Below are 24,749 nucleotides of genomic sequence, written 5' to 3'. Positions count from 1 at the left end.
GTTGCCAGCTAATTGTATGTATATCTATGCGAGTGAGAATATAGCTATTCGCACTTGTTTCGGACGTGCAAGGGTTAACAGGGGGCTGAGATCACCTGTCCAGAGGGTGAAAATGGATTGGAATTCCACGTCACAGGAAGTAGGATGTGGTTTCCAGAGTATTTTAATAGAGGTTTTAAGTCTATAAAACTATTCTATGACTAAGCGCTAACCGTGAAATGCGTCAGAAAGTTCTTACCTCCTGTCTGTATCTTAGTGCGACTATGTTCAATAAAGCAAAGGTGTTTGGATTGCATTACTACAGTGCTGGACTATTTCTTCTTTACATATTCTATTGCTAAAGTCTAGGATATGCTAATACCCAGAGAGGGTGATAATGACTACAAATAAATATATCCATAGCAGTGTTGAACACAGTTCGTTAAACCACTAGAGGCAAACCCTCAATATGTATAGGACATTTACAAATCCATTCTTTTATTGCATCGTTACTCTTGTTATCACTGTATACACTGGATGTATCATCAATGAAAATGAAAAAAAAAAAAAAAAAGCATCCTATAAGAAATAGAGCCTAGTGGCAAGTCCAAAAATGTCAAATGGACTCATCATCTTCTAGATCTTTGGGCCCCACTCTTATGTGTTGACTTTGACTCATTTAAATAGGGTTGTTCACAAATATGCCTGGTCATCTCCAGCCTGTATGCAGCCGAGTTGGCTGTGTTAAACAACTGGTGTAACTGCCATTGATATAATGGGAGTTGTGCAAATGACATAGCACAAGGAGCTTAATTGTATACATAAGACTGAAAGTTACATAAGCAATAATTAATGTCAATGGGAGTCTCCAAAATGGCATATTATAACTGCTGTTTTCGGCATCCAACCCTCTCCACTGGCGGAAAACAGCCTGGTATCCAAGGTGTTAGATTTGGTGATCATGGAGGCCAGCACAACATTGCTTTTGGCACAGCCAATCCAAAGTTCCAATAGAGTTTCTTTTAGGTATCGATGAATGCTTTAATGAAAGTGTGACATGCACCATCCTGCTGACTCATTTTGACAGATCTTTTTCCATTTGTGGCATAAGCCATTGCTTTTATGTTTACAGATAGGAGTAACCAGTGACAGTATCTTTGTCAAAAAGAAAGAACCATAGGTTTTGCGCTAGCTCATTGCACATAACATGTTGGGTCCTTTATGTGCTCAAAAAGGACAAATGGTTTTTCTGAGCCCAAAATTCAAACTTTTTGGTGATTGACCATTCCCAAGTCAAGGCAGATGTCACAGTTTTTCGGTTTGTCATCTTGTTTCCATTCCTGAAGAAGATGTCATCTGTATGGCCTACGACTTATGTTTTTTCGTAGGATACACCATACCATGGTTGGTAGTGCCTTTAGTTTTATACTAGCCAGCCTGGTTGAGTTTGTAGGACAACACTTGTACACGGCTCAAATCCTATACACTGTCTTTTTCCAAGTCTTTGGGTGGCCCAAACCTTTCTCATGACGTAAACATCCAGCGATTTCGGATTTCTGCACCCAACACAAATGCAGTTTTAATATGCAGCACATTTACCAACTGTATTCTGAAAATTTTGCTGTACTGTCACAACTAGAGAGGAGTGAGTTTTCCAAAAGTTCGACTCACCAGGCTTGCTGAACGTTCAGAAAGTGTTATTTTGCCACAAACTTGCAATGAATCCCCTGATTTACTGTAACATCTTGCTGGGAAGAGCTCTATGCACCGGCCTAGCAAGGAAGGAGTTTTTTTTAGCGTTGAGCAGCACTAGTTAACTTCTTTGGGAGGTATCTACATAGATGGCTGTATACTGTATTCAGTATTCAAAATATCTATTTACCCCCTTGTTACTGGTCTGGGTCTTTTCGTGTGTAGCCCCGCCTCGAGCGATGACGTCAAGCTTACAGTCTGGAATGAGATGTATACATGGCATTGTTCACATTATGCATTTTAAACATGCTATATTGTTAGTCTGGAAATGATGGGGTTGTAGTTTAGCAACAGCTATGCTCCAACTGCCTTTGGCTGTCTGTAAATGATGGGGGTTGTAGTTTAGCATCAGCAATCCTCCAGCTTTTGCTAAACTAATACTTTTACATTAACCTTTTTGAATTGCCCTGTATTTTAAAAGGTTCATGGTAAGTGGTGGCCCAATTAGGGTGAATTCACACTAAATTTTGCAGCAGAAATTTCTGCATTTGTCATCTGAAAGGAGCTTACAGAAATCAATGCAATAGGGTATTTGTCAATATGCCTCTCTATTATAATGAACAGAAAACACTTCACTATATTAGGACACAAGGCTACTGACAAATTATAAGATGCTTTTATGTATAAGTAGATATTGATGTAGCTAAAATTGTAGTACGGTACATTGTCCTGGAAACTGACCTTATGACCAACGCATGCCCAGAGCATAAGGTCAGTTTATAGGGCACCATTCTAGGATTGATTTTTTATGGCCCACTTTCTTATATGCATTATGAGCCATATATAGATGAAGGCATCTTTTGGTGTATCATTAGTCCTCGAGTGCCCTTCTATTATACTGATCTTTTAGCTGTTTATTATAGTGGAGAACCTTTTTGGAGCATGATAGTACCCTGAAGCTTTGTTCTGTGTGGTATGTTGGGGTGGGAGTCTCTGTTTCCTATCAACATCCGTGTTGTGTTAGATATGAGGGATGGAGGGGGTGTGGGGGTTGCGGTAACTGTAATGGAAGGATTTGCACCTTTCTCTGTGTTTTCAACCCAATACAGATTTTGGCTACAAATACTGACCAAAATACTATAGGGAATATTTATTACTGTATTTATCAGCATATAACACGCACCCTCAAGGGAAATTTAAGTAAAAAATAAATAAAATGTAAAATAAATTACTTGAAAAGTCTTGTTAAGGACTGTGCTCCGGCTGCACAAGCTGGGCGCAAGTGCTTTGTCCCTGCTGTCGGCGGGGCTGGGATTCGCATCGCGGGACGCGCCCATATGCGACTTCTCTTACCAGGCTCCTCTGACTTCTCCGCTGCCTCTGTCTCTCAGCTCCGGCACGCATGTCCCCATCTCCTAGGGTGCGTGCATGCCGAAGCTCTGAAATTTAAAGGGCCAGTGGGACCATAATTAGTGTTTGCACCTGACACCACATTATAAGTATCTGAACCTCCCACACTTCCCTGCCAGATCTTCAGTGCCCCTAGCATGAGATAAAGCGACCCTTATAGCTTGTTAGCCATACCTGTGTATCCAGACCTTCCGCTACATTATTAGACTCTGCACCTTTGCCGCCAGCCTTGACCTTCTGCTATGTTTGACTATGCTACTGTCTTATTCTTCAGTACCTCGCCTTGCCCAGCTACCTGTGTGGTCGAGCCATGTCGGGGGTAGCGATCTCAGTGTAGCATGCCGCAGCAAGCCCATCCTGCCTTGCAGCAGGCTCCTGTGAAGAGCAGAGGCACCTTAGACTCTGCTCCCCGATACGGTCTGAGTCATCATCCACACAGGTTAGATGATCCACATCCAGCTCCGTTACAGCTCTGAACTAAATGCCACATCATTGCCCCAACTTTGCCCCCCCCCCCCCAATTGCTACATCATTCCCCCTGCTCCTCAGTTTGGACCCCCCCCCCCCCTGTTCCACATGATTCCTTCCCATGCAAAGGAGCCAGCAGGGAACGTCATTCGTCATATGCCTTACTGCCCACACAGCAGACCCACCACCTGACCTGAGCCTACCAGGTAGAAGTATTGCATCCAGGCCTGCAGCAGCCGCCACTGGTCCCTGTTCTAAAGTGGCCGCTGCTGGGCTGCTGATCTTTAACAAGCAACTGGCGCTGCGGCCACTTTAAATCAGTGACCAGTACATTTATCGGCATATAAATCACAGGTAGGGTTTTTGAATTTAAGTTTCAAAAGTGAGTGTTATACGTTGAGAAATATGGAAAATCTTGTTCAAAGGAATAGTGGTGCAGATGCCCATAGCAACATATTCCAGCTTTTCTTTTTCAGAGGCCTTTAAAAGGGAAAGAAGCTGGTTGCTATGGGCAACTGCTCCACTGCTCCCTTGCACAAACTTATAATTCTACCCCATATGTGAACCCAGCCCTATTAGGTGTTCTGGGATTTTAGCATTTTTCAAATGTTGCTGTGGGGCTGCTAAAAACAATACTTATCTACCCTGGTCCCCCACAGCTGCTATTGCAATGACTTATAGTCCCCCGCTGCTCTCCACTGGTTTATTATTTGAAAAAAAAAAAAAAAATAAGGGATAACCCCTTTAGGGTAGATTACCCATTTCCCACAAGTTTACTGCTATGGAAAACCTGCAGGATCTTTTTCTGCAGCAGAATCCACCACAGAACACCACCTGCTGTACGGAACTGACAGGAAATGCGCCTATGTGAACATCCCCTTTAGGTGTGCACCTTACATTTGATGAGCCAGGTGTAAAAGCTTTGGCACTGGCATAGCAGTAACATTCACAAGAGATGCCTGCCTGTTAAAGTGAGTGCTAATTTGAGTGGGCAGTGATGCATGCAGTACTATATGCATTGCTACTCACCTAGCTGGACAGTACATTGGCCTTGCACCTGGCCAGGTGAATGTGAGGTAAGCGATGATATATATATATATATATATATATATATATATATATATATAGATATATATATATATATATATATATATATATATACACAGTACAGACCAAAAGTTTGGACACACTTTCTCATTCAGAGTTGTCTTTATTTTCATGACTATGAAAATTGTAGATTCCCACTGAAGGCATCAAAACTATGAATTAACACATGTGGAATTATATACATAACAAAAAAGTGTGAAAATAAGTAATATTCTAGGTTCTAGCCACCTTTTGCTTTGATTACTGCTTTGCACACTCTTGGCATTCTCTTGATGAGCTTCAAGAGATAGTCACCTGAAATGGTCTTCCAACAGTCTTGGAGGAGTTCCCAGAGATGCTTAGCACTTGTTGGCCATTTTTGCCTTTACTCTGCGGTCCAGCTCACCCCAAACCATCTCGATTGGGTTCAGGTCCGGTGACTGTTGAGGCCAGGTCATCTGGCGCAGCACCCCATCACTCTCCTTCTTTGACCTGTGTACAGTTAAATAGCCCTTACACAGCCTGGAGGTGTGTTTGGGGTCATTGTCCTGCTGAAAAATAAATGATGGTCCAACTAAATGCAAACCGGATGGAATAGCATGCCGCTGCAAGATGCTGTGGTAGCCATGCTGGCTCAGTATGCCTTCAATTTTGAATAAATCCCCAAGAGTGTCACCAGCAAAGCCCCCCCCCCCACACCATCACACCTCCTCCTCCACACCAGCACACATGTGAAGTGAAAACCATTTCAGTTGACTACCTCTTGAATCTCACCAAGAGAATGCCAAGAGTGTGCAAAGCAGTAATCAAAGCAAAAGGTGGCTACTTTGAAGAACCTAGAATATGACATTTTTTCAGTTGTTTCACACTTTTTTGTTATGTATATAATTCCACATGTGTTAATTCATAGTTTTAATGCCTTCAATGTGAATTTACAATTTTCATAGTCATGAAAATAAAGAAAACTCTGAATGAGTAGGTGTGTCCAAACTTTTGGTCTGTACTGTATATATAAATATATATATATAGCAACAGGAGAATACAGCAGCACACTGCTAGCACAAAGATATAGATAAAACATGAGTATATAGATGAAACATGAGTATATAGATAAAACATGAAAAGCTATACAGCTGTAGTGCAACAAATGAAAATTTGAAATTATGAAACAGTGAGGTACTTAGCTTGCAAATTTGGTGGCCAAATAGCTTGGACCGTCCCACCACGGTAAGGTGACCTCATTTTGGGACGGACCCTACACTATGAATATGCCTCTGTGTGAACAGTTCAGCAGGCATTGCAGGATCTGAAACATCCAAGGCACCTTATATACACCTGATAGAGGTGGGTGGGGTGCAAGAGCCAACATGGAGGTAGCCACTCCCCCGTATGTGTAATACAACCAAAGAATAAGTATGTACGGTGTAGAACACAGACAACAGGCTTCCTGCACTCACCGTGTAGATTCTGGTAGAACGGCTCCCATTTCGGGTTGCTAATCCGGCATGGCAGACAATATGGCGTGGGGCGCTCAGAGGCGACTGCCGGCGGTTTCACGCATAGGTATGCGCTTCTTCCGGCCTCCTGGAGGCCACCTTGTCTGCCGTGCCGGATTAGCAACCCGAGATGGGAGCCGTTCTACCAGAATCTACACGGTGAGTGCAGGACGCCTGTTGTCTGTGTTCTACACTCGTTATTTACTGTTATTCCTATTGTCCTAGCACCACCGGCTTCTGTTCCTATGTGGTTACCTGCCCGTATGCTACAGTATCCATCTCAGGGAGCTGCTTTCAGAAGGCCCCGGTGCCACTAGTTTTTTCTTTGCGTTTATATATGTATATATATATATATATATATATATATATATATATATATATATATATGCAAAATCCACAAATCACAGCATCAGTCAGGTCAAGGATCTTCAATTACTGGATTCTTTTATTCTTCCCCAATGTGAATACAACGTTTCGACAGTAGTAGCCTTTATCATGCTTGATAAAGGCTACTACTGCCGAAACGTTGTATTCACATTGGGGAAGAATAAAATAATCCAGTAATTGAAGATCCTTGACCTGACTGGTGCTGTGATTTGTGGATTTTGCTTGTACTAAACCTGGGCTGGCTGCCTGGGCATTCACATGACAGGAGGTCGATCCCCAGTGCTGTCTCACACCATTGCTTTGTATATATATATATATATATATATATATATATATATATATATATATATATATATATATAACTGCAGACATCACTTCCTATGAGCTGGAAGTGATATGGCTGGAAGAGGTCTGCATGGAGTCCTCCCCACTGGTTTGTTGTGCTAGAAAACTGTAGCTACTGCAGCGAACAAGTTGGCGGGCGTTACATCTGTCTATCTCTGCAGGTGGGCTATTCTTATTATATCTGATGACAAAAAGGAAAATGGAATTGAGTCAGTCATCGCCATCAAGAAAGTGTGTGCCTGACTTGTGTAACAGAATGATAGATGCACAGGGAATATTAAGAAATGTTATTAAAAGCCCATTAAAGTCTCATTTTTCTAAAGTGGCAATGTGAAATGAAGACAAGTATATTCTGGAGATTGCAAATAAGAATTAGAAGCTGAATTTTTCAATGTCTTTAAGATCAGACGACTGTGACCAGAGGAGCTGAACCCTCAAAGATTTATGCAGAATCTTTATTCTAAAAAGAGGCTATGGAAATAAATGCTACGCTCTGACCTGCTCTGTCCTCGCGTCGATCATAGCGCCGTCCATTAGACGTCTAATCTCCAACTAACATCGATTTTTTTTTCCTCCTAAACCAAGTTTGCAATATCAAATTCCAACATTTAATATAATTACTCTGCAATTCATTCGGTGACTTCTTGGAGCCTTCTATCTTGTGCTCTGTGTATTCATTGCCGGGAGATAAATGAGGAACGATGATTATATAATAACTTTCATACACTCTGGCCCCAGTATAGACATTAGAGGAGATGTGCTGGGGAGGCCGGCTGAGATTTATCGATGAGGCTTTTGGTGCTGCGTGGTATGAGAAGAGGTTTAAATCATGGCTGACCCTCTGAACCAGCCCAGCGGTAACTAAAACTGTGATTAAACCACTTCTTAAATGCGGCCCCCCGAGACCATCAGAGGAACATCTCAAGCATTTGTCTGGCTAATAAGTTTTCAGCAAAGTGCGGGGGCTCATCACAAGTACATTAATATTTTATGAAGGTTTCATAGAAGAAATAAACCAGGATCAGACAGTCAGAAGCCAGTCACCTTTAACTGGAACAATGATGTTCTCTATTATTGAGATGTTTTATTTAATAGATAGATGATGAATAGATAGCTAGACAGATAGATAAATAGATAGCAGATAGATAGATAGTAGATAGATAGATAGATAGATAGTAGATAGATAGATAAATAGATAGATAGTAGACAGATAGATAGATAGTAGACACGATAGATAGATACATATGTGGTAGCCCTTGGGGGGTGTATAGTAGTGGGGATGTTAACCCTATAGTTCGTGACGCCAGGCTGAGGGCTAGTATGCTGAGGTAATTCTCCGGCCTATCACCGCCCTTCCCAGTAACGATAGGTGCTTGAAATGACTGAAGGTCCACAAGGAGATTTAACTTGAACAACTTTACTTAAGTGCTTACGGTACATCCAAGGCACAGTAACAGTCTAATATAACAGTCCTTATATTGCTCAGTGACTGACAGTTGTTGCGGACCTTGAGGTATTTAGAAAGTCTCTGGATTTAGGGTAGATATTGCAGATCTGTCCAGATTTAGGGGTTAGATTAGGTCCGGTGATGCTGCAGAGTGTCTGGGGATTGATACACTCTCGATTTAGCATTGATCAGCCGTCGCCGCAAGGCTCAGGCCTAACTCACTGCGAGAATAGCTGCGCAGGTCCTTCTGGGTTGACAGCCCAGGAACAAGAGAGGTGCTTACTGCTTGGCTGCGCAGGAACAAGCGAGAGAATAATGTCCGCCGCTCCCTTATATGGGCAGGGTGAATCTGATTGTTCCGAATACCTGTCACTCACTCGTACACAGAATGATGGGATTGCATACGTCATATGGACCTCCACAGGTCCTCAAGCAGAAATACCATAGAGTTCACCTAGTCACATGACCCGCAGGTCCTGGTACGCTACGCGCAGGTAATTAACTATTCATTTACATAACTTTATTTAAATAAACCTTGCATAAGTTACTGGTTTACTAGATGGAATAGAAGTGACAAGGGGTAGACTATACAACATGGACCCCTATGTCCTAGGGACTCTGGCTATGGGGACCCATACACATAAAGGGACCGCATAGGATGAGGTACCGGGACACCACAAATAGATTATAAATAGCTAGCTAGACAGATAGATGAATAAATAGATAGATGATAGATAGATAGACAGATGATAGACGTGAAAGAGATAGATAAATAAATAGACAAAGAAAACCTGCAGCACTCAGTTTGCACTATATTTTTGCTGTACGATGGAATAAATACACTTCTGCAAGTTTTTTTTGACTGTTCTGAGTGCTGCAGGTTTTCTTTGTTTGTCTACGTTGAACCTTCCTGCTTGAACCATTTTTTTTTGCATCTGAGTAGTGCTGCTCACATCTTTAACTAGATAGATATGAGACAGATATAACATATAGATAGATAGATATGAGATAGATAGATATGAGATAGATAGATAGATAGATATGAGATAGATAGATATGAGATAGATAGATAGATGTGAGATAGATATATAGATAGATATAAGATAGAAAGATAGATAGAAAGATAGATAGATAGATATGAGATAGATAGATATAAGATTGATAGATAGATAGATAGATAGATAGATAGATAGATGATGGATAGATATTTAGTTAATAGTACCAGGGATGGAAATACCATATATACAGCAGAAATGGGGGGTCCATCTCACAATATAAAATAACAGGGCCTCCTATTCTCCGCTTGATCACATATAGGATCCTGTTATTCTTAGACTAATTTCACACTGCATCTGACACTCACACCTTTCAGTGGCGGAATATTGAAACATTGATTGTGGTTCCTACCCATCATCAACGTGCCTAATTCCCCTGTGCTATTTTCTGTGACTTGACTTCTGCTTGTGACTTGATCTTGCCTTTGCCTGCTGATTTTGTCCTTTGGTTCCACTGACTTTTTAATGAACTGTGCTGCCCTCTTGATTTTGACTTTGTGACTTCTCCTCAGTTAACTCCTTGCCTGCTGACTTGGCATCTATTTTTGTTGTGTGATGCCCATGCACTTAGCTAAGTGTACGGCCTGTCGCCCATTTGGGGACCGACGTTTTGGTTGGGCCAAATTCAGGCCTGCACTGCTCTCTAAACTGCATTTTTTTGTTTTAGATGTATAAAGAGTAAGGAGAAAGGGAACCTCACTGCAGTGGAGCTGCATAGACACTCTTTGAATTTATTGTATTGCCCTACCTGATACGACACAATGACGGAACCTACTCTGAGGTATCCATTTTACACATGCCCCCATGTTAAGGAAAAAAAAAATAATTTATATATACTTTGCATGCTTTTTTTTTTTTTTTACTCTGTACTGCTCTTTGGAATAAGTAACCATATCCATTAGGAAATCAGATGTAACTATGTCATTACTTATCTCTGCCTCATCTGCAGTGATGTCATTACTTATCTCTGCCTCATCTGCAGTGATGTCATTACTTATCTTTACTTGATCTGCAGTGATGTCATTACTTATCTCTGCTTTATCTGCAGTGTTGTCATTACTCATCTTTACTTGATCTGCAGTGATGTCATTACTTATCATTACTTATCTCTGCTCCATCTGCAGTGATGTCATTACTTATCTCTGCCTCATCTGCAGTGTTGTCATTACTTATCTTTACTTGATCTGCAGTGATGTCATTACTTATCTCTGCCTCATCTGCAGTGATGTCATTACTTATCTCTGCCTAATCTGCAGTGCTGTCATTACTTATCTCTACTCCATCTGCAGTGATGTCATTACTTCTCTGCTCCATCTGCAGTGATGTCATTACTTCTCTCTGTTCCATCTGCAGTGATGTCATTACTTATCTCTGCCTCATCTGCAGTGATGTCATTACTTATCTCTACTCCATCTGCAGTGATGTCATTACTTCTCTGCTCCATCTGCAGTGATGTCATTACTTATCTCTGTTCCATCTGCAACGATGTCATTACTTATCTCTGCCTTATCTGCAGTGATGTCATTTCTTCTCTGCTCCATCTTCAGTGATGTCATTACTTATCACTGTTCCATCTGCAGTGATGTCATTACTTATCTCTGCCTCATCTGCAGTGATGTCATTACTTATCACTGTTCCATCTGCAGCGATGTCATTACTAATCTCTGCCTCATCTGCAGTGATGTCATTACTTATCACTGTTCCATCTGCAGCGATGTCATTACTTATCTCTGCCTTATCTGCAGTGATGTAATTTCTTCTCTGCTCCATCTTCAGTGATGTCATTACTTATCACTGTTCCATCTGCAGTGATGTTATTACTTATCTCTGCCTCATCTGCAGTGATGTCATTACTTATCACTGTTCCATCTGCAGTGATGTCATTACTTATCTCTGCCTTATCTGCAGTGATGTTGTTACTTCACCGCTCCATCTGCAGTGATGTCATTACTTCTCTCTGTTCCATCTGCAGTGATGTCATTACTTATCTCTGCCTCATCTGCAGTGATGTCATTACTTATCACTGTTCCATCTACAGCGATGTCATTACTTATCTCTGCCTTATCTGCAGTGATGTAATTTCTTCTCTGCTCCATCTGCAGTGATGTCATTACTTATCTCTGCCTCATCTTCAGTGATGTCATTACTTATCTCTGCTCCATCTGCAGTGTTGTCATTACTTATCTTTACTTGATCTGCAGTGATGTCATTACTTATCTCTGCTCCATCTGCAGGATGTCATTACTTATCTCTGCCTCATCTGCAGTGATGTCATTACTTATCTCTGCTCCATCTGCAGTGATGTCATTACTTATCTCTGCCTCATCTGCAGTGATGTCATTACTTATCTCTGCTCCATCTGCAGTGATTTCATTACTTATCTCTGCTCCATCTGCAGTGATGTCATTACTTATCTTTGCTTCATCTGTAGTGATTTCATTACTTATCTCTGCTTCATCTGCAGTGATTTTATTACTTATCTCTGCTCCATCTGCAGTCATGTCTTTACTTATCTCTGCTCCATCTACAGTGATGTCATTACTTATCTCTGCCTCATCTGCAGTGATGTCATTACTTATCTCTGCTCCATCTGCAGTGATATCATTACTTATCTCTGCTTCATCTGCAGTGATGTCATTACTCATCTCTGCTCCATTTGCAGTGATGTCATTACTTATCTCTGCTCCATCTGCAGTGATGTCATTACTTATCTCTGCCTCATCTGCAGTGATGTCATTACTTTTCTCTGCTCCATCTGCAGTGATGTCATTACTTATCACTGATCCATCTGCAGTGATGTCTTTACTTATCTCTGCTCCATCTGCAGTGATGTCATTACTTATCTCTGCTCCATTTGCAGTGATGTCATTACTTATCTCTGCTCCATCTGCAGTGATGTCATTACTTATCTCTGCCTCATCTGCAGTGATGTCATTACTTTTCTCTGCTCCATCTGCAGTGATGTCATTACTTATCACTGATCCATCTGCAGTGATGTCTTTACTTATCTCTGCTCCATCTGCAGTGATGTCATTACTTATCTCTGCTCCATTTGCAGTGATGTCATTACTTATCTCTGCTCCATCTGCAGTGATGTCATTACTTATCTCTGCTCCATCTGCAGTGATTTCATTACTTATCTCTGCTCCATCTGTTATCTTATCTTTGGGATAGATGAGGGGTTGGCTATAGTAGAGAATAGAACAGTTGGAGAAATGCAAAAGTTGGAGAAAAGTAAGGTTAGCAACCCTGATACTGTTCTGTTTATTCAGAGTTCTACCCACATGCAAATATACAAACATACAAATACACAGATACAAAGAAGATACAAAGAAATCCATGCAGATACTTATGAGATGTCCACAAGGAAGAGAAGAAAACCGGCACTGCTGCAGCTAGGTAGCAATTAGGTAAACACCTGTAGTAGACCTGAGAACCTCACCTAATCCTGTAGTATGGGGTGCAGATGAAATACAAGCAATGGAACATGTAAGAGAGCAATAAAGGCAATCGCACTCACCATTCAGTGAAAAGGATTTTCTTTACTGTAGTTCGTTAGGCATTAACAGCAATGTGACAGGTATAACATAGAGTGGAGGCAGAGGTGAATACGTTCTATTTTATACCTGTCACATTGCTGTTAATGCCTAACGGACTACAGTAAAGAAAAACCTTTTCACTGAATGGTGAGTGCGATTGCCTTTATTTCTCTCTTACAAGATACTTATGAGACACATGCAAAGCTACAAACTTATACTTACATGCAAACTTAGAAAAAAAATGCAGGTGGATACAAAGCATACCTAGATACAGTACACATGAATCTAGATGAGCCAGCACCAAGGACTTGATAAAATCCTCACTGTTATTTACTACATAGTAAAATCACTTTACGACTTAGAGCCAATGGGGCTTAGAACACGAAAGTGTGTTTGTGATTTTACTACGTAGTAAATAAAGGTGATGATTTTATCAAGTGCTTGAGGTTGTTGAGGACATGGCCATAGACCTGAGAGACAGACTTGTTCCTCAGTTGCAAGCACTGGGGCTAGGTTACATAGTTACATAGTTAGTATGGTTGAAAAAAGACATACGTCCATCAAGTCCAACCAGGGAATTGAAGTGAAGGGTGTAAGGGGATAAGGGGAAGGGATGTAGTTTTATAATTCTACATAAGCATTAATGTTATTTTGTTCCAGGAATGTATCTAACCCTGTTTTAAAGCTGTTAATTGTTCCTGCTGTGACCAGTTCCTGAGGTAGACCGTTCCATAAATTCACAGTCCTCACGGTAAAGAAGGCGTGTCGCCCCTTTAGTCTAAACCTTTTCTTCTCCAGACGGAGGGAGTGTCCCCTCGTCCTTTGGGGGGGTTTCACCTGAAACAGTTTTTCTCCATATTTTTTGTATGGGCCATTTATATACTTATATACGTTTATCATATCCCCCCTTAAACATCTCTTCTCAAGACTAAACAATTGTAACTCCTTTAATCGCTCCTCATAGCTAAGATGTTCCATGCCCCATATTAGTTTAGTCGCGCGTCACTGCACCCTTTCCAACTCCGCAGTGTCCCTTTTATGGACAGGTGCCCAAAACTGAACAGCATATTCCAGGTGAGGCCGTACCAATGCTTTATAAAGGGGGAGTATTATGTCCCTGTCCCTTGAGTCCATGCCTCTTTTTATACATGACAATATCCTTCTGGCTTTGGAAGCAGCAGCCTGACATTGCATGCTATTCTGTAGTCTGTGATCTACAAGTACACCCAGATCCTTCTCTACCAGTGACTCTGCCAGTTTAATCCTCCCTAAGACATACGATGCATGCAGGTTATTAGTACCCAGATGCATAACTTTACATTTATCCACATTGAACCTCATTTGCCAAGTGGATGCCCAGACACTTAGTCTATCCAAGTCATCTTGTAACTTATGCACATCCTCTATAGACTGTACTGTGCTACAAAGCATGGTGTCATCTGCAAAGATAGAAACAGAGCTGTTAATGCCAGGTTGATGCTAGGTTCAGTGGTATTAGGTTTGCATTTGTGGACAAGGACATAGCAATAGTGGGTGTAGTGGTAGCTGGAACACTTGGTCCTCATACATGAAAGGGGCTAAAAGGCCCCCAAACCACACATTTTATGGCAATAATTTTTAAGGACTCAAATGGGCACTGTCATTAAAATTTTTTTTTTGCTATAGCACTCCTTCTGGGAAATACAAAATCTTTCTAATGTACTTTGTTTAAAAAATGAAGTTTTCTATGTTTTATTTGTGTTTAAAAAAAAACTGCCACTAGGTGTCTCCCTACTTGTCCAGAGTACATTTGCCCCTATCTCTTGCACAGACTCCTGCTGGCCTGGCAGGTCTAAAATCAGGAAATGCAGTCTGGAGTGCTGAGGGTTTGTGTGCAGCCTTAGCCAATCATAGCTCATCTCACAATAAACTGCTCTGGGCTGTGTGTAGCAGAGTGAGGGAGGTAGTTCTTCCCTGTATTGCTTCAGATGATGTCATGCCTGCTGGGTAACGCTTCTTCCAAGTCTGTGAATCTGACTGAGCAGAAAATACAGAGCAATATCAAGGTAGAAAACTAAAAAATTATAAAAATAAAGGCAGGTGGTGGTTTATCATGATGGGGCAGTGAACTGGGAGGATTATAAAATGTAACATGATCATGACAGGTACTCTTTAAAAATAAGTGGTTTGACCTCTTTTTGGGTGTCTATGGCTGAAAAATAGGGCGTTATTGTTCAGTATTTGCTGTCTTTCAAAAAAAATGGATGACGTTTTGAAAATATGGCTAAATTTTTTAACATTTATACAAGTTTCAGGACAGCTGGTCACTTGTAATGTCTGAAAGATTAGTGGGTTCCAAGCTTTGGTATTCCCAGCATGCCCTGATAGCTGACATGCTGGGAGTAGTAGTTTAAGAATCGCTGGTCCCTTGCAAGGTCTGAAGGATCAGTGGTACTCAACCTTTGACTCTCCCACCATGCATGATAGCTGACATGCATTTTTAGATCATCACCATAAGTTTGTGACTACTGATCTAAACCATTGTGGACAGGCTATCTCTGCTGTCAGCACATTCTGGAAATTGTAGTTGTGCAACAGTCAGACAGCCACAGAGTGGAAACTAGCGGTTACTTGTAAGGTCTAAAATAAAATAAGAAATTGAACAATGGAATCTTATCTGAACCAAAAGTTAGAATATGGCAGAGGAGAAAGTTTTGCGACATCTCAGACCTAGTCCAGATCCAATAATCCAAAACATCTGTTGTCTGAATACCTAACCAATATCTGTGTCTGGTAATAAATCTAGGAATAAAATTACACAGGGTTAATTGCAGCTTCATTTAGTTATGTAGCCTGCACAGGGGGGTGGGAGGTTCAGACAGATGGTCAATAAATGAAATGGTGATACTGATGAATTTGTTTTCGAGATGGACGCTTGTGGTCAATGTCATCTATCAGGGATCCTGCTGTGAGACAGTTGCATCTTAATTCGTGTTATTAGCTTAAAGACCTCTAGGACTTTTGGGGGCTATTATTAAAGTTTTACAGTGGGCTGAGAGGGCTCAGGAGCATGGGTCCTTCAGTGCACACTTTGGTCACAGTGCAAGAACAATGGAGCACTTTATACATTTTAATGTCAGAATATGTTTTGCACTGTCTATCTTGACTGTGGCCCTTCTGAGAGGTTTCCTCCTTATCAAGCTATTGTTACCCCCCCCCCCCCCCTTGCTAAAAGCAAGCTTGGAGGACTGAGAATCAGAAATTATAGAGGCTCCATGCCTGTGAAGAAGAAACCCACCTCACACGGCTACCACAACCTGCGGTCATCTGGGAGGCAAGAGAGGCTTGACGGATGTGTGCACTTTGGTCAGAGGAGGGGATTGAGAGAGGGACAATCGCAGTGCCCAAGTCAAAATCCTACTGTCTTAGCTCAGACAATAAGGGGCAGGAGAAGAAGACAAATGGCTGGAGTGTCAGCAGGGGAAGATGTAGTATATGGGGCAGAGTTGCATGCTAGTGAGCAACATACTATCCAGGTACCGGCTCAGATGGCACAAATCTGTATCTCTCAGAACCAAGATGGTCAAGTATTGACTCAGGTAATAGACCAGTCACCTGTGCAAGGAGTCCATATATGTAACAGTGTACAACTCACACAAAGTAGTCCCGAGGTACTAGGGGCTAATATGGCTCTTCTGATCTGATGACTGGAACTATTCCTGAACACATGGTAAACCAGGAGAACAGTGGAATACAGGCTAGAGACAATGGAACCCCAGTGATGAGAATGGGACACCAAGACATAGAGGAGTGGGACTGGAAAGCTAATAGGAAAATGTTCCCCACAAGAATAGAAATGGAGGGCTTTGTGGAAAGGCTAGAGAACTCTGATAAGCAGGAACTGAATACAGTTAAAGTACTGTTACAAAAGGTGGAAAACAAGGAGGAGGAGCTAACAGAAAAGCACTCTGCTTTGGGGTCCCGGATGGATAAGCTGTCTGATCAAGTAAAGGGCAGGATCTCCATATACAACAAATTATATTGAATGCAAGAAAATATAGAAAATTGTGAATGCATAAACAATATTCGCATACGTGGCTTACCTGAGAGAGTTAAAGGGCCAGAGTTGACTACAACCCTGCAGGGGATTTTTTGTGAAACTCTAGTATGGCCAGTGTCCAGTGAGATGGAGATAGATAGGGCCCATAGTGCATTGGGCTCAAATGCCATAAATCAGCCAAGAGATGTGATATGTAGGTTACATCATTATAAAGTCAAGGAAGAATTAATGCGCAAATCACGTGCTATGGAGAATATTGTTTTTGAGGGGGCACACTTAATGTTTGTACAGGATCTATCTATCAAGGATTACACTTAGGCCACTACTGGATGTAAGAAGGGAGCGAGAACTTGTATATTATTGGGGATTTCCCTTTCAATTGGTGGTAAGATTTAACCCCTTCATGACCCAGCCCATTTTCATCTTCAGGACCTGGGCATTTTTTGAAAATCTGACCACTGTCACTTTAAACATTAATAACTCTGGAATGCTTTTACTTATCATTCTGATTGCGAGACTGTTTTTTCGTGACATATTCTACTTTATGTTATTGGTAAAATTTCACTGATATTTGAATCCTTTCTTGGTAAAAAATCTAAAAATTTCATGAAAATTTAGAAAATTTTGCATTTTTCTAACTTTGAAAGTCTCTGCTTGTAAGGAAAAGGGATATTCCAAATAAATTACATATTGATTCACATATACAATATGTCTACTTTATTTTTGCATAAAAAAATGACAAGTTTTTACTTTTGGAAGACATCAGAGGGCTTCAAAGTTCCGCAGCAATTTTCCAATTTTTCTCAAGATTTTCAAAATCATACTTTTTCAGGGACCAGTTTAGGTTGGAAGTGGATTTTAAGGGTCTTCATATTTGAAATACCCATTTAATGACCCCATTATAAAAACTGCACCCCCCAAAGTATTCAAAATGACATTCAGTAAGTGTTTTAACCCTTTAGGTGTTTCACAAGAATAGCAGCAAAGTGAAGGAGAAAATTCTAAATCTTCATTTTTTACACTCGCATGTTCTTGTAGACCCAATTTTTGAATTTTTACAAGGGGTAAAAGGAGAGAAATCACCCTAAAATTTGTAACCCAATTTCTCTCGAGTAAGGAAATACCTCATATGCATATGTCAAGTGTTCGGCGGGCGCAGTAGAGGGCTCAGAAGGGAAGGAGCGACAATGGGATTTTGGAGAGTGAGTTTTTCTGAAAGGGTTTTTGGGGGCATGTCCCATTTAGGAAGCCCTTTTGGTGCCAGAACAGTGGACCCCCCCACATGTGACCCCATTTTGGAAACTACACCCCTCATGGAATTTAATAAGGGGTGCAGTGAGCATTTACACCCCACTGGCGTTTGACAGATATTTGAAACAGTGGACTGTGCAAATGAAAAATTTTATTTTTCATTTTCACAGACCACTGTTCCAAAAATCTGTCATACGCCAGTGGGGTGTAAATTCTCACTGCACCCCTTATTAAATTCCATGAGGGGTGTAGTTTCCAAAATGGGGTCACATATGGATATTTATTGTTTTGCGTTTGTCAGAACTGCTGTAACAATCAGCCATCCCTGTGCAAATCACCTCAAATGTACATGGTGCACTCTCCCTTCTGGGCCTTGTTGTGCGCCCCCAGAGCACTTTGCGCCGACATATGGGGTATCTCCGTACTCGGGAGAAATTGCATTACAAATTTTGAGGGTCTTTTTTCCCTTTTACCTCTTGTGAAAATGAAAAGTATAGGGCAACACCAGCATGTCAGTGTAAAAATTATTTTTTTTTTACACTAACATGCTGGTGTAGAACCCAACTTCACCTTTTCATAAGGGGTTAAAGAAGAAATAGCCCCCCAAAATTTGTAAGGCAATTTCTCCCGAGTACGGAGATACCCCATATGTGTCCCAAAACTGTTGCCCTGAAATACGACAGGGCTCCAAAGTGAGAGAGCGCCATGCGCATTTGAGGCCTAAATTGATTTGCATAGGGGTGGACATAGGGGTATTCTATGCCAATGATTCCCAAACAGGGTGCCTCCAGCTGTTGCAAAATTCCCAGCATGCCTGGACAGTCAATGGCTGTCCGGCAATACTGGGAGTTATTTTGCAACAGCTGGAGGCTCCGTTTTGGAAACAGTAGCGTACCAGACGTTTTTCATTTTTTGGGGGGAGGGGGGCTGTGTAGGGGTATGTGTATATGTAGTGTTTTTTAGTGTTAGTGTAGTGTAGTGTTTTTAGGGTACAGTCACATGGGCAGAGGTTCACAGCAAGTTTGCCGCTGGAATTTTGAGCTGCAGCGCAAAATTTGCGCCATCTCAAACTTGCAGCGCTCACTGTAAACCTCTGCCCATGTGAGTGTACCCTGTACATTCACATTGGGGGGAGGGGGCAAACATCTAGCTGTTGCAAACTCCGAGCATGCCCTTTGGCTGTCCGTGCATGCTGGGAGTTGTAGTTTTGCAACATCTGGAGGTCCACAGTTTGGAGACCACTGTATAATGGTCTCCAATCTGTGCTCTTCCAGATGTTACAGGACTACAACTCCCAGCATGCCTGGACAGACTGAGCATGCTGAGATTTGTAGTTTTGCAACATCTGGAAGAGCACAGATTGGAGACCATTATACAGTGGTCTCCAAACTGAGGACCTCCAGATGTTGCAAAACTGCAACTCCCAGCATGCACAGAAAGCCAAAGGCTGTTTGGGCATGCTGGGAGTTGCAGTTTTGAAACTCCCAGAGGCAGCGGTGAGATCGCTTTACGGCGATCTCACTGCTGCCAATGAAGATGCTGCCCTGCTGCCGGAAACTCTCGCCGGGACGCACCACCGCCGGGGCGCCCTGGAGGACGCCGCTCGCGCCGGGACCGCTCAGGACACCGCATGGCCAGGTAAGTGATGCCGGGGGATGGGTAAGGGACACTTAGCAGAACGGTGTGTGTCCCGATCCCCGTGATCCGGACTCACACACCGCGCTGCTAAGTATTGTCATAGCGAAGCGCTGCTATCAGCTAGTCAGATTTGACTAGCTGATAGCAGCGATCACTGAGGGGGGGGTGGGAGATGAAACCCCCCTTGGTCGCATGGTAAGATGGCTGGCTATCAGTGATAGCCACCATCTTACCGGGCGCTGCGGGATGCCGCGAGTAGCGGCAAAAATGTTCATGACGTACCTGTATGTCATGGGTCGGGAACAACTTGCCACTCATGATGTACAGGTATGTCATAGGTCGGGAAGGGGTTAATAGACAAAGGGTGACGTTAAGAGTGCCTAGTGATTTTCCGAACTTTTTAAGAACTCTGGGTTTACCTGAGTTCTGTGTCTGGGTTCTGTGTCCACAGCTGGCAGGGCAAAGACCAGAAGCATATATAGGGTTTCCAAATGCTGTCGCTGAAAATAAAGCCTGAGGAATATTAAGGCTGACCCACCGCCAAAACGGTCATGCTGGAGAATGTTGCAGGCAGCAGAACATTTTTCACGGCGTCTCCAGACTCTGTCACATGTGCTCAGTGTGAACCTGCTTTCATCTGTGAATAGCACAGGGCACCAGTGGCGAATTTGCCAATCTTGGTGTTCTCTGGCAAATGCCAAATGTCCTGCATGGTGTTGGTCTGTAAGCACAACCCCCACCTGTGGATATCGAGCCTTCACACAACCCTGTTTCTGACCCTTTGAGTGGACACCCTTTGAGTGTTTCTGACCCTCTGAGTGGACACATGCCTTTAATGGCCTCTGGCCTATCTCCTGGTAGTGTCTCCATGCTCTGGACACTACGCTGACAGACACAGCAAACCTTCTTGCCACAGCTCGCATTGATGTGCCATCCTGGTTGAGCTGCACTATCTGAGCCACTTGTGTGGGTTGTAGTCTCCGTCTCATGCTACCACTAGAGTGAAAGCACCGCCAGCATTCAAATGTGATCAAAACATCAGCCAGGAAGCATAGGAACTGAGAAGTGGTCTGTGGTCACCACCTGCAGAACCACTCCTTTATTGGGGGTGTCTTGCTAATTGCCTATAATTTCCACCTGTTGTCTGTTCCATTTGCACAACAGCATGTGAAATTGATTGTCAATCAGTGTTGCTTCCTGAGTGGACAGTGTGAGTTCACAGAAGTGTCATTGACTTGGAGTTACATTGTGTTGTTTAAGTGTTCCCTTTACTTTTTTGAGCAGTGTACTTACTTTTCGGCTTGACATGTTTTTAATATCACAACATGCTATGCTATATAACCCTAAAACTTCAATAGGAACGGCAGTGTGGTCTGACCATGCTCCGATTGATATGTATCGATATGCCAGGGGGAAGACCTAAAGAATGGATGTGGCGATTAAATGAATCCTTGTTGAGCAATATAGAATGTAAAAATGCAGTCTCTAGAGCTATAGAGACATTTCTGTTAGATCATACTACTGATTCTACCTCTATCCCTATGAAGTGGGAGGCATTAAAATGTGTGGTAAGGGGAGTTTTGATTCAATATGGGGCAAGGATGAAGAAAACAAATGAGGCTAAGCTGGAGGGCCTGCTGGAGGACCGTGGTAAGATTACAAAGCAACATAAACATTGGAGTGAGCAAGAAGACTTTATACAGTTGACAGGGATCTGTCTTACCCAAAATAAGAGAGGATGAAGAGGAAAAGTTAGAGGAGCCTTTTACAGAAGAGAGTTTAGAGGAAATGATTTTAGCTCTAAAGAATGGGAAAAGCCCAGGGCCAGATGGCTTTACAGCTATGTTCTTCAAAAACTTTCAAAAGCTTACTAATACCATTTATGACATGTGTTTTCAATATTATCTCTCTAGAGTGCCCCTTTCCGAGGCAAGCATTAGAGGCCAATGTAGTAGTACTGCCAAAGTCCAATATGGACCCACGCTACTGTGGGAATTATAGACCTATTTAATTTATTAATCCCTTAAGGACGCAGGGTTTTTCAGTTTTTGCACTTTCGTTTTTTCCTCCTTACCTTTTAAAAATCATAACCCTTTCAATTTTCTACCTAAAAATCCATATTATGGCTTATTTTTTGCGTCACCAATTCTACTTTGCAGTGACCTTAGTCATTTTAGCCAAAAGTTCACGGCAAAACGGAAAAAAAATCATTGTGCGACAAAATCGAAGAAAAAACGCCATTTTGTAACTTTTGGGGGCTTCCGTTTCTACGCAGTGCATATTAGCTGCTGAATACTACAGTGGGAATTATTTTCCGTTTGAAACACAGAGCTGTCTGCTGACATCATGAGCACAGTGCTCTCTGCTGACATCTCTGTCCATTTTAGGAACTGTCCAGGGTAAAAGGAAATCCCCATAGCAAACATATGCTGCTCTGGACAGTTCCTAAAATGGACAGAGATGTCAGCAGAGAGCACTGTGCTCGTCATGTCAGCAGACAGCTCTGTGTTTCAAAAAGAAAATAATTTCCACTGTAGTTTTCAGCAGCTAATAAGTACAGGAAGGATTAAGATTTTTTAATAGAAGTAATTTACAAATCTGTTTAACTTTCTGGCACCAGTTGATTTAAAAAAAAAAAAAAAAAGTTTTTCACCGGAGTACCCCTTTAACTGTGATATAAAAATGTATTCTAAATTGTTGGCAGCAAGGCTGGGGGAAGTGATTCCAGGGGTCATCACTAGGGATCAAGTGGGTTTTGTGCCTGGACAAGAGGCAAGGATTAATACTTTGCACACAATATCAGTGGTATCATATGCTCATTCACGTGGGATCCCTATGTGTCCCTAGGATCTGGTGGAACTTTATTTCAGCATCCTTGAAACAGTTAGGCCTTGGCCCAGTTTTTATTGCTAAAATAATGGCATTGTATACATCACCGACGGCTAGGGTGCGAGTTAATGGGATCCTGTCGGAGGCCTTTCAAATCACAAATGGAACTCGCCAGGGATGTCCCCTGTCACCATTGCTCTATATCATTACAATGGAACATCTAACCAATGCTTTGCAGATACGGGCGGATATAAAGGGAATTGAAATATGACAGATACAGCATAAATTGGCCCTTTATGCGGACGACTTGCTTCATGACTTGCTTGATTTAAAGGCATATCAATATAAACATCTATTGTGGTTTGGTCGGATGAATGTTATCAAAATGGATATTATACCTTGATTTCTCTATATATTCCAATTGTTATACCAAGAAAATATTTTAAGTTGTTGCAGTGGGCTATCTCTTTCTCTTTTTATTTTTTATTAACTTTTTTGTTTTTTGTTTGTTGGTAGAGTTACGGGCCAAGAAGCCAGTAGTAAGGTAATGCAGGGATGACATGATTGGGTAAGATGTTATAGTTTTGTTTATTACATATAGGGTGTCCATTAGCATTTGTGTGTATTATGCCCTGTAAGCTTATTGGAATGTACTGTTCGGTCAGTCACCTGACCACACATAATTACTTTGTATTCACACCTGTCATAGGCAAGTTGTTCAGCTTACAAGGTAGATAATCAAGGTAGGTTATTTACCTTTTAAGCTGAACAACTTGCCTATGACAGGCGTGAATACAAAGGGATTATGTGGGGTCAGGTGACCGATCGAACAGTGGGTGGACTCTGAACCTGTTAAATTCATTCAGTACAAGGTATTTAAGAAGCAAGTTATCATAGAACGTTTATCGCCATTATTAAGGTTTTTTGATACATGAAACACAGCTTTTTTTTTGTTTTATTGGTTTGTTATTGAGCACATGGATTTTAACAAGATGAATTAAAGTTAACGTTTTTAGGGGAGCTGGATCACACAAATTTATGTTTGGAATCATTTCTTTGAGAACCGACTCGAGTACACTCTTCCGTGCTCCCTTGCACATGGTCCTGATGTACCTGTACTGGACTTCAAAAGTGGGGAGCTGACTCTACATTTGTTTCTTCAGTCCTACCTTGTCCCAGAGATGTCTATAAGATTAATATCTGATTGTGAAGGAAGTCATATTCCTGGAGCCAGCCTATGACTATACAATCCCCTTGTGAATTCAAAACTAAATCACACCTCTAACTTCTTGCTAAATTGCCCATCATGCCAGGTATGAAGCACCCCTTAGTCAGGATGTCTTGCACTTTATACCTGGCTTGGTGAGCAATCCAGCAAGGAGTTGGAGGTGGGATTTTTTTTGGAATTTCCATGGCGATTGGTTAGCTGAGAGCCTGCTGCCAGGGTCAATATTGTTGTGATGCCTGTTGAAAGTTGTGCCTCTTCATTGTATAACCTAATCTGGTGAACCTCCATCTGTTTCATGCATTATTATTTTTTGTAACCCAGTCTACACTATAAACTGTGTTCTTGGTTATATTTTCCATATGACCCTTATGGTAGGGTGCACTGCCCTGCTGAAAGTGTCCTTTGGAAAAACAAATGAAGGGAAGAACTTGGTCAGCCCCAATACTTAGTTAATCCCTACTGTCCAAATATTCATTGACAAGTATCCAAGGAGCCAGTGTGTGCCATGAAAACATTTTCCACACCATTACTTCTTGTCCACTACCAGTCGAAACTGTTCACCCCTAACAGGAAGGCTTTAACGATTTATGCGGCTTGTACCCAATTCTGACCTTCTTATCAGTACGGTGCCACAGGGATCTGGATCCATCTGACCATGCAATGCTTCTCCACTGCTCAATGATACAATTGTTGCTCTTTTACCTACTGGAGTCTAGACTTTTTGTTTCACAGTGTTGTACCCGGCCTCAGTTTCCTGACTGTGTTCCATCTATTCATCAGAACAATTCTCCGGACCCCTTTTGTTGATGAGTTGTTTCTTTACATAGAAACCTGCTTTCCCTAAATGCATTACCTCTATC

This window comes from Hyla sarda, chromosome 12, assembly GCF_029499605.1.
Source record: "Hyla sarda isolate aHylSar1 chromosome 12, aHylSar1.hap1, whole genome shotgun sequence".
Lineage (NCBI taxonomy): Eukaryota > Metazoa > Chordata > Amphibia > Anura > Hylidae > Hyla > Hyla sarda.
The sequence above is the reverse complement of the archived record's forward strand: the minus strand, read 5'-3'. Positions refer to the sequence as shown.